Below are 11,991 nucleotides of genomic sequence, written 5' to 3' on the forward strand. Positions count from 1 at the left end.
CAGCCCGGATGAGTGCCCTGATCTGTGGACTGTTGGCTGTGATGGGATGTGTCGCTCTCTGGTTTTTCGTGAGAAAAGGCTGTCTTGGCTTAGGAGCCTAACTCCCAGAGAGCGGTCATGGTTGAAAACACTGATTGGAGATAGGAGCCTTCCTTTGGCCTGTCAAGTGCCAAAGGGAGTTAGGCACCTCCGTCCCTTTGTGGATTAGGGCCCTATGCCCTGCCCCTCTCCTCTGCATTTTGCTCCTGGCTAGATTAGGCGACTCCTCACTCAGGGTGCTGGCTTCTGTGGATCCCTTTCTTAGGTGCCTAACTCTTCCCGTGCACTGTATGAGCAACCTGGCTGCCCTACCTGTGAATTCCACAGAGCAGCAGGGCACGTAGGTGCTGGGTGCTACAACGCTCAGCTTTGCAACACCTAAGTGCCCATTGGGAATGTAACCCAGGGAGAGGAGAGTCATGGTGTAAGGGGGAGTTTCTTTTTGAGGGGAAAAACTGAACCACATCTACGGTGAAAAGACAGTCTGTGACTCTGTGCTGTGTGAAAGGAGCAGCAACTAGACTAGAATGGAGTTGGACCAGGGATTCTGTTCTGTGGAGAGAGGCAGGAAGGGGGGAAATCATGAGCCGGCATCTCTTTCCCAAATTACAGCCCTGGAGTCTGTCAGTGGGACTCCAGACAACTGGGAATAGCTCGGAGCACTAGCCTTGCTTCTAGGTGTCAGTCACCGCCTCCAGTTTCTGTCTTTTTCTTCTTCCCCTCGCTTCCTGTTGCCTTTGTTCTCTTAATTCTTGCTTATAAAGAACACCAGGCCATTCATACGCAAATGAGACAGAATGCTGGAGGGAGCGTGTCGGAAAGGGGATGTATTCTAATTCCAAACCTCTGCCTTCCTTTCACGTTCCACTCCAAAATCTGCTCCTACTGCCATTCTCTAGAAAGGAGAGAGAGAGAGCGTGCAGGGTGGGAAGGGCCCCCACTATGACCCCTTTGTGCCGCTGGTTTATCTGGCCAGCTGAGAGTTCCCCTGTTACAGTTATCACTGATGAAGATTATTAGACTGATTTAGTGTTGTTTCCCATTGGTCAGTGTGCGTTATGTGTTCCTATCTGTGCCTGCGCCAGACAGGATGGGCTTCTGTCATAGCTCTCAGCTGCAGAGCATGGAGGTCCCTGGTTCAATCCCCACTGTTTCAGCCAGGATGGGGGCTCTTGCATTATCATCCATACAGCACCAGAGGCATGCATGTGAGCGCTAAGACAGGCTTAGGTGCTTTACTGAGTCGGGGCCTGAAAGCTGCATCACCTTACACCTGTTTGGCAAAAAGAATTAATAGTCTCGCTCGAGTATCATGTGAACAAGTGCCCATTTCACAAACAGCCCCACAGCACATTGGCACCCTTGTATTGGCGTGGCCCCTAGGAGCCCTGATTTGGCTTATGCAGCAAAGGGCTGTCCTAGCTGTCCAGGGCTTTAATGAGAGCTTGTTCTGTATTCTCTGACAGGCTCATGCTCCCCTTACCCTATCTCTCCCCATCCCTTGCGTCTCGTCAAAGAATGGGCTTTGCGTGCTACCCCGGGTCAGGGAGTGAAGCGGAGAGAGAGAGATTTCACTCCAGCCAGGTGACCTTTTACTTAGAGCTGCAAAAATGCTGCCATTATCTATGCTGAAATATCGAACCTGAGAGTCTGAGAGGTTCACCTTTACGAGTCTAAGGGGATAGCTGTTGAATAACAAGAGAAACAGAGCTGGTCTAGCTCCCCAAACCCTGACTGTGGCAGAGCTCCGGCACATTGGCCCACTTCCTCAATGCAGAGCCCATTTGCGAAAAATTCAGTTATTTAGAATATTTATTACAGCAGCACCCAGAGGCCTCACGTGACATCAGGGCCCCATTGTGCTTGGCACTGTATATCCACAGAGTTAGAAATAGTCTCTGCCCCAAAGAGCTTGACAGCTACATAGAGAAGACAGGCAAAGGGGTGTGGTGGGCAGGGACAGAGGTACTGAGAGAGGAAGTAACTTGCCCAAGGTCACTATGATGGGGATGTAGCTGACCTTTGCAGTTCCCTACAGGAGGCCCTACCATCCTACTACCCCACCACTGCCACCAGGAAGCAGCAGAGTGACAGGAAAGGAGCAGCAAAGGTGGGTCCTCCAGGCCTGCCCAGAGAGTCTTCATAGGAGGAGCCAATTAGAGCGCAGTAGGCTCAGATAAAAGGAGTTGCAGGGTCTTAGCAGGTCATTTCCTGGCTGGGACCAGAGGAGTGAAGAATGGGGCTCCTCTCTGGCCAAAGAAGCCTACCTGTTTGATGGAGTTTATGGCTGGCTGAACTTGCATAGCTGGGGTTGCAGAGGGAAGAACCAAAGAACCTTAACCCTGAGATGAGGGTAAAGCTAAAGAGGCCAGGTAGGAAGAGGCCCAGTGAAGAAGTGGCAATGCATTGCACTGAGCAGTATGTGGGGCTCCTGTTTATAAGGTGCCTGGGTTGAATCTCAGAGTGGTGGGTAGGGGCAGTTTCCTTACCAACTGCAGGTAAAATGGCATAAATCCCAGAAGGGGATGGAGCTTACTTGGAAGCCTGAACCAAGGGCTGAATTTAAAGGGCCCAGAGCTGGGGCTGAGGACCCTAAGAAGGGCAAATAGACTTTGTTTATTGGATTCTTTAATATCCTAGAAGAGGCTCATTTGGACTTTGTGGTTTTGCTGGAGGAATAAGACCTGTCAAAGTTGTCTGGCAGCCTGCAGGGGGTAACAGGGGTGAGAAAAAGACTTCAGTGTCCAGCTGCTCAGAGGTGCTCAAGAGGTGAGTCCCCTGTTATAGTCACCCAGCAGCTTAGTGGCAGAGTGGACAACCTCAGTTTCCTCAGTCCTAGTGAAGTACCCTCTACATTGCACCATGCTGCCTCTCTACAGCCAAGACCCCTTTTCTGCAGCAAGATCTCTGCACGCTGTGGCACTCCTGGGCAGCAGGGCTGGAGTTTCTGCAGCAGCATCAGATACATTCATTAAAAACCTCCTCCACGTTTTAATTTAATATGGGCATGAGCGACAGTCAGAGTATTCCTTGGTTATTTACTGTCCTGCTATTAAGTTCAATTTATTTTATGTTGCTCGTAAATTTTTATTTTTTCAATGCACTGCAGGATCCCGTGTTGACAGTGAACCACAGCATTACAGGTTTCAGAGTAGCAGCCATGTTAGTCTGTATCCGCAAAAAGAACAGGAGTACTTGTGGCACCTTAGAGACTAACAAATTTATTTGATCATAAGCTTTCATGAGCTACATAGGCGACTGCGTATTCTCCCAATCCTCTAGGAGACCATCTACAAGTCTTTGGACGGTGGTGGGTGCATTCCGCAGCCCGAAAGGGAGCACATTAAAGTCATACAGCCTGACATGTGGTGAAGGCTGACCTTTCCTTGGCGGATTCATCTAGCGGTACCTGCCAGTACCCCTTGGTTAAGTCCAAGGTAGAGATGAACTGGGCCCGTCCCAGTTTCTCCAATAGTTCATCTGTGCGTGGCATTGGATAGTTGTCTGGGCGAGTTACAGCATTTAGCTTACGGTAGTCCACGCAAAAACGTATCTCCCCATCTGGTTTGGGAACTAGAACCACTGGAGGAGCCCATGCGCCGCCAGAGGGGTGGATTACACCCATCTGTAGCATATCCTGGATCTCCCGTTCTATAGCAGTTTTAGCTTGAGGAGACACCCAGTAAGGTTGGGCTCTAATTGGATGAGCATTACCTCTGTCAATGGAGTGTTATGCCGGTTCAGTCAGTCCTAGGGTGGCTAAGAACATCAGCGCGTAGCTAGTGCACAGCTCCTTGATCTGCTGTCACTGCATATGCCCAAGGGTCATGGAGTGGTTCACCTCTTCCACACCACCATTACTTTTCCCTTTGTAGTAGACACCTTCAGGCCACTCAGCGTCATCTACTCCCTGGGCTGTAAACTGACAAACCTTTAATTCTCTGGAATAAAAGGCTTTAGAGAATTAATATGGTACACCTTAGGCTTTTGGTTGGAGGTGGGGAATGCTATGAGATAATGAACAGCTCCCAGGTGCTCTTGAGCCGTGAATGGCCCTTCCCACAATGCTTCCATTTTATGGCCTGGAGCGCCTTTAAGACCTGATGACCTGATCCCCTACTTTGAAAGAACACTCTCTGGCATGTTTATCGTACCAGGCTTTTGGCTCTTTTTGAGCATCCTTTAGGTTTTCTTTAGCAAGCGTTAAAGAGGTTTGGAGGGTGTTTTGTAGGTTGGTTACAAAGTCCAGAATTTTAGTTCCTGGAGAAGGTGTAAACCCCTCCCATTGCTGCTTCACCAACTGTAATGGCCCCTTAACCTCGAAGTGAGCTGTAGCTCACGAAAGCTTATACTCAAATAAATTTGTTAGTCTCTAAGGTGCCACAAGTCCTCCTTTTCTTTTCACAGCATTACGGAAGTTGTCAATGGGAAAAGGAAGGCTTTGATAGTTGGGGAGAGGATAGCTGGGGGTTTTGACCTTGTTAGTGGTTTGGGTTTGTGGGATAAGCACATTAGTTGGGTGCTAGAATGATCAGCAGAGAAATAGTTAAAAATGTGGCTGTTGAAATTTGTATCATATAGACTTCAGTGGTAACCTGCCATTGAGATAAATGAGTAGTGCATACCTTTCAGGGTTCTTATTTCAGGTTGCTGGCAGACATCACAGCACTGGGTTACGCTTAGTTCACATTGTCCAGGTTCTGGAAACACAAGATTTTTATAATAATGAAAACTTAGGGCTTGTCTAAATGGATATTTAGCTCATGGCAAGCTGGGGTGTGACTCTACCCCACACTAGCCAGCCATGCTCTGACTGTCTGTGTGCACCCTACTGGTGTACATTAGCAGTTTGTTAATGTGCTTTGATCTAGTCTTGAAACAGGACTAGATCAAAGCACATTAAAGAACTGTTAATGTGCATTGGCAGGGTGCACACAGGGTCAGAGCATGGCTGGCTAGTGTGGGGTAGAGTCACACCCCAGCTTGCCATGAGCTAAATATCCATTTAGACAAGCCCTTCAATTCTGGGGAAACAGTTCTGCAGCCAGTTGCATCCCCATGGAACTGCAGAGTACAGTATTCTATTGTGGTGGCCTCAGATCCAGCATGAACACTCTTGCATAAGCCGTAGTGTTTGGGACAATTGCTGTACAATTCTGTGGTATTTATTTATTTTTGTAAGGCATTCAATCCAGAGACGCCTTCATCCCACATTGAGATGGATGGATAGAGAAGCACAGCACTGAGGAGGTCTTTGCTCTCCAGCAGGGCTAAGAATGGCTGAAGGGGATGGATATAAAAGAGTGACACTGAAGAAGCCTTTGGCCAGAATCATGCTGGGAGCTGCTCACATGGATGGATGGGCAGGAACAGTGCTTAGGGCCTTGCCTATACCGGGGGTGAGGGGGTTGAAAAAATGTCCACTGTTGCTAGCACCTGTTGAGTTGAACCAGTGTTAGCAAGGCGAGGAGCCCTAGTGTTGGCTGCTGATTCTCAATTTAGCCCTTGTGTAATTTACACCTGCTGGGGGCAAGTCTAACACACAGGAGCCTGATCCAACATCCATTGAAGTCAGTGGAAACTTTTAATTGACTTCAGTGGGCTTTGGATCAGAACTACGGTGTTGAAAACAGCATTTGGTAGCATCTGGGCTGTGTTACCAAGTCTACGCTAGTGATGGTAATATTAGTTCACTTCTTTCACTGCTAGTGTAGATAGGCCTAAGAATCCTTCAGCTTAAAGGAAGCATGGGAATGGCTGAGCTTCATTAATGGATAATAGGATGGACAGTGGCTAATCTGGATGGATGAAGGGAGGAGCGCTGGAGAGGCCTTTGCCCCGCAATGAGATAAAGGCCTTTTGGGGATGGACAGAAAGGAGCAGCACTGAGGATATTCTTTCACTAGTGAGACTGAGAAAACGGATCTGGATGGACAGACAGGTGGAAGACTTCACCCTGCAGTGGACCTGAGACCAGCTTTGGTGGGTGAACGGACAGGAGTGGCATCGAAAAGGATTTTCCCCTGCAGTGGGGCTGAGAGCAGTTGGAATGCAGGGATTCCTGGACCGGAGCAGCACTGACGGTCTCCGCCGTCAGGGGCATTCAGAGTGACTGATGTGAGTGCATTCATCGAGAGAACAGATTCCCAGCATTGTCAGGTGGACAAGGCACCTGCACATTAAAAATGAATTTGTTTTATATGTGAGCTATCCATTTACACTGATCTAGATCAACAGCTATGACTTGCATTTACATAGTGTCCTTCAAAAGACTGCCAGGGCTCCATTCAAGTGGGCTGAATGCTCTTGTGCTTAAAGCACAGGGCTTACAAGTGGGGCAGGCAGGCTCTGTCATCAGCTCTCCCACAGCCCTTGTGTGTACACTTAGTCACTTTCAGAAAACTCTTTATGCCTCAGTTTCCCCAGCTGTTGAATGAGGACAGTAAAGCATATCTCCCTCACAGCAGCTGTTGGGAACCTGAACTCATTGACATGTATGTAGCTTTCCTAGATCCTGAAACAGATGATGCTGTGTAGCCCAAAATATTATAGCGAACAGTAACAACATTACCAGTGCTTACAGTGAGTTAAAATCGAGAGTAACCCTGTAATTCTTTAGCCTTGTCTTGACTGAGGTAGACTATCCCGAACTGTAATAGGCAGAGGACTCCAGACCAGGGAACATCATTACGGTAAATGTGCTATTCGTGTCTTATTTTTCAATCAGTAGACGTGAGTGGGTAAGGCAGGAAAAAGGAAGATCTGGCTCGCTCAGAATCTGAACTTTCAGGCTCAGCGTGGCTTAGATTTCTGGCCTGGTTTTCTGCACAGCACTAATAAAACCCGTCATCCCAGTGGGGGCTGATTGACTCCTTTGTTGGAGTATCTTAAGTGGGGCCAAGGATTAAAGAGGCGATGGAGACTGAACTGCTGGCTCATTTCCACCCCCCCCCCCCAGGTGGTCCCTCCATGGCAAGCTGTAGTCACATCACTCTTCCCACATCCTGCTCCTCACAAAATGCTGTTGTTGCTGTCTGTATGGGGGGAAGTGGAGGATTTCTGTATGTAGTTATCTGCTCTGCTTCTTTCTCTGATGATTTTTTTTTTTTCCAATCTGGCTTTCTCTTTCCTTGAGCTTCTTGTTCCTGGAGGGGGATCTGCTCCCCTATTCTGTGTATTCTGGTAGCCATTATTTCCCTTTTCTAGTATCCACAAATAACCCGCTCCAACTTAGCGGTAACACAAAACCCTACATTGACTCAGGCAGTAGGACTAAACATGCTCTGGGCAAGCAACTCCAGAAAATGACATCAATTGCTGACACATCTGACCACAGCAGGGCTCTCAATGTACAGGTAAGGGAAAGGGAGCCCTTCCACTTCCCAGTCAAGTATAGGTATTACTTCCAGAGGGAAATTCTCTTCTCTCTGAAGTTTCACCTACTCCCGGGTGATGGGTGTAGAAGAGACATAGGGGGCAATTAGATCCAATGTACCTAGCTCACCAGACCCTCCATTATCTTTATAGCAGATGTTGCCCTTCCAGAACTAATCAAGGGTCTGAGTCATTCCCTTTAGCTATATGTTTTGTACAATAAAACAAGAAGCAACATTTTAAACAATTTGATCGCAAACCAGCTTGTTCTGATTCCTACATGTGGTAGCTCTCCAAGCAGATCTCATAGAGCATCCTGCAGTAGAAAACAGAGACCAGGGTAGATGCGAAAGTGTGCAGAGCCACCATTTAGACATAGGTCATACCAAGCATCTTCTTTGCAATCTGTGTGAGTTAATTTAAATGGTATCACCCATGGTGAGCTGAGATGCCTTTCTCTTACACGGTATAGAATTGCACAGAAGCATCGTATCAGTGCTGTCTTGCTAGAGATGCCAAACAAGTGAAAGGACTTTGGGGCTAGAGCTTCAAATGTATTTAGGCACCTAACTCCCATTGATTTCAATGGGAATTAGGTGCCTAAATACCTCAGAGAAGCTGGGTCTTGGTCCATATGTCCTGGTATTGGCCACAGGTAGGAAAATAGTGATCTGTAGAATAAGTTCCTGATTAATCAAAAGAAAGATACCACTCTGCTTCAAGCTGTTCCATTTGCATAGCAATGAGGACATCACCTTAGACAAGTACAAAGGGACCCTTGTAGATTGTGCTCTGTGAAAAAGCAAATCAACTGGAGATAGAAAGAGAGAAACAAAATTGGTCCCCTTTTTGTCAGGAAACTACATACAGGATATTCCTTTGGGTACGTTTAATATGATTGCTAAATGACCTAAGACAAACTGCAGCAACAGTTGCCCTTGGTACCCTTTATATGAGACTTGCCTCTCCACTAGTGCATATTGTTGGATTTTTCAGGACACTTGGCTGCTCTGACTGCAATGGGACCACTCACATGTGTCAGGCATGTGCGTAAGTCTCTGCAAGAATGAGGCTCCTAAATTATGTTTTACATGCCTTACGTATAGCATGTAATAGGAGATAGGGCCTGATCTTAGGCTGTACCTATACTGTGGGCTAGGAGTGTGATTCCCAGCTCACATACACATACTTATAATAACTCGGTGAGAGTTAGTGTGAGTACAAATAGCAGTGTCACCACAGTGGCATGGGTACAAACTTGTGTGAACCTCATGGATATGTACTTGGCATATCTAAGATATGCCGCTGCTGCCTGTGATATCACAGCTACACCACTATTTATATTTGCACTAGCTCTCATCAAGCTAGAGTAAGTAGGTGTACGTGAGCTGGGAATCCCACCCGGAGCTCTTTGTGTAGATGTAGCCTTACAACCACTTACTATTGCGTCTAATGTCAGCTCCAAGGGTAATCCCCTTGTCTCGGCAATATGCCTGCGAGTAAGTGTCTTACTGGATTGGGTCCTTAAATTGTAATTCCCTTTGCTTTCCCTTTTATTGCTTCTCTGGAATGATTTCTTAATCCATATAGTGCACTCCATTTATAAGAATACACTGAAGATAGTGATCAAAACCACTGGGATAAAATCATTCCTATACTGTGCTTGTGAGAATCAACCGCTTATAAGAATCAAATCATGCAGGATGGATGTGATTCTTATTAAAGGTATGCACTGTATAATGGAATGAATACATGGCTGTATGATACACAGTGATTAAGGCCTGGATCTACAAAGGGACTTAGGCATTATGATGCTGAGAGTTGCAATTCCTAACTTTTAGGTACCTAGAAAATCAAAGGAACTACACCGTGATCCACAAAGTCTGGGTTAGGCGCCCTATACAATGACTGGGGAGAGATGGGCTCCTCAGAATGCTATCCCCAAAAGCTGTCACATGAGGCAGAGAGCTGTCTAACCTAGCCAATGGGAGATACTGATGGGAGGAGTGTGTCCTAAACTCTGCCTCTCTCACAGAGTTGGGTGCCTAACTCTGTGATCTACAACCATGAGCTGAGCCCCTCTCCTGGAGTCAGGTGGCTTAGGTGCCTGAGAAATTCATTGCGAGAATGAGTTCTGTGCCTGCCTCACTCCATACAAAAAGGCTGGAGGAGATGCCCGTCTTATAAGTTTTAGCCCAGTGGTTAGACCATTCACCCAGAGTGGGGAAGGCTCAGCTTCAATTCCCCCTTCTGCCTCGGGGGAGAAAGGATTTGATCAGGGTCTCCCATCTTTCAGGAGAGCTCCCTAACCACTGAGCTATGGGATATTCTAGAGGGGCAGTGGGGCTCCCTCAATCTCTCTTGTTTAAGTTGTTCCACTTGGATAAATGCTGAGTCACTGGGCGAGAGAGTGACTGTGACTCTCTAGCCTGGGGGTTAGGGCACCTAAGTAGGAGAACCAGGGTCCAATCCCCCACACCAGTGACTCTTTAATTATTTATCCACAGTGGAACAGCTTCAACAAGAGAGATTGTGGGAGCCCCACGTTAGAATAGCCCATAGTCTAATGGTTAGAGCACTCTCCTGTGAGCTGGGACACCCTTGTTCAAATCCTTTCTCCCCCTCAGGCAGAGGGGGGGGATTGAACCTGGGGCTCCCATATGACATCCCAGGTGAGTGCACTAACCACTGGGCTAAAAGTTACAAGGTGGGCACCACCGCAGGCCAGATTTTGATTGGGACCTAATCTGGTAGGCAGCTTCTGAGCATGCCTACCAGCTCAGCTCCTGCAGGTGAGATAGGCAGAGACGCTCCTATTTGTCCCTTGGTGCATGGGTCACGCTGGGGCTCAGGCAAGAGATAGGCATCGGGATGCCTAGAATGAGGCAGCAGCGTGCATGGCCAGAGGCAGAAGTGTAGGTGCCTAGGGAACTTTTACAGATAAATTTAGGCACCGACAGGATTAGCAGCAGCTGAGTGAGGGTTTTGTGAATTGCAGTGGTGTCTAATACTGGGAGATAGGTGCCTAAGTGACTTACACAATACAGGAAGTCTATAGGGATATGTCTACACTGCAGTTAAATACCCATGGCTGGCCTGTGTCAGCTGATGGGCTCGGGCTGTGGGGCTGTTTAGTTGCAGTGTAGCCATTTGGGCTCAGACTGGAGCCTGGGCTCTGGGACCCTCCCCACGCTCGGGGTCCCAGAGCCCAGGCTCCAAACCAAGCCTGAATGTGTATTACTGCAGTTTTACAGCCCTGCAGCCCAAGCCCGACTCAGCTGGCACAGCCAGCTGCGGGTGTTTAATTGCCACGCAGACATATCCTAGCAGATCTGGGAATTGAACCCAGGTCTCCAGCTGGTAGTCTAACCATAGGACCAACCTTCCTCTAGTAGTAAAGTATATTATTAAGGCTGATCACCGTTAGGGACTAGAACACAGAAGCTCCTACCTTCTAGCTTTGTGATCAGCCCACTACCCATCTCTGCTCTTTAGGGATGTATAAGCATCCCTTACTTCATGCAAAACTTTATAGTTTTGTAGATTCCCAAACAGGCAAATTTTATTGCAAACCTGTTTCACGGCAAGTGTTTTGCTCATCTCTTCTCACGACTATGACTAAGAATATTTCATACTCAAATTATCCATCACATTTAATACTGTTAACTTTTCCACACTGACTGCACAACCCACAAAACGTACAAAAACCCTTCTGGGATTCTTTAGTATCATAACAGCAACTACAGAAGATATTTGTCCTCCCAGTGAAAGGCACTTGAATCATGCTATTGCTTTAAAGCCCTTCAGGAGCTTCTCAAGCTCTGAACTGATTCCCGGGCGAGTGGAATCCTCATTGTTTCTCTCTTTTTCAGACTCTGCTTGGAAGCCTGGGGAATGGGTAAGATTGGCTGTTGCCTGCATGCAGAATAAGGGGTGGGGATATTAATTACCTAAGACAGGTGTGAGCTGGCTTTAAGGGGCAAGGTTTAAAGGCAACCAGAACAGTATTTTTTCTCTCTCTTGGGCAGGATAGCATTAAGGCCATTAGAATAGGGCAGAGAGTCACACTGGGGTTTATGCATCTCTGCCTGGTCGTTGACAAGGCAAATTTTTCTAATCTTTGGGATTTTGTTAGGAGTGACTCTGTAAGATGGAGGTAGAGGCACAGAGCTAATAGCTTTCTGAGACAACCCTCTGTGGTCTCTCCTGGGTGCTCTTCTGTCTTTCTGTCACCGCTACTGTCTGGTATAGTAAAATGCCAAGAGGTGAGTTTGGTAACAACCGCTGGGCCCTGGGAGATGTTTGGCAGTACGACACTGATCTTTGACCAGTGTTGACCTGTCTTTTAAAGGTGATGGCCACACTGCAGACTTTACAGCTGCACGGATGCAGCAGCGCCGCAGTAGCGCTGCTAGAGCAGATGCCAGTGGGAGAGAGCTCTCCCCGGTGACTTAATGACTCCAGCCCCCATGAGGGGACGTAGCTATGTTGGTGGAGAATCTCTCCTGCCGACATAGCACTTGTCCACACCGGCGCTTAGGCCGAGGTAACTTACATCACTCGGGGGGGGGGGGGGGG

The 11,991-nt window shown here is 47.7% G+C and overlaps 1 long non-coding RNA gene across 1 annotated transcript; it reads left to right on the forward strand.

Moving 5' to 3' along the window:
* The first annotated feature begins 2,263 nt into the window (after positions 1-2,263).
* On the forward strand, positions 2,264-6,238 carry LOC122462254. Its single transcript, XR_006284704.1, has 2 exons — positions 2,264-2,411; positions 5,946-6,238. It is a non-coding gene; the product is annotated as an uncharacterized LOC122462254 (long non-coding RNA).
* Positions 6,239-11,991: the final 5,753 nt, after the last annotated feature.

This window comes from Chelonia mydas, chromosome 1, assembly GCF_015237465.2.
Source record: "Chelonia mydas isolate rCheMyd1 chromosome 1, rCheMyd1.pri.v2, whole genome shotgun sequence".
Taxonomy (NCBI): domain Eukaryota; kingdom Metazoa; phylum Chordata; order Testudines; family Cheloniidae; genus Chelonia; species Chelonia mydas.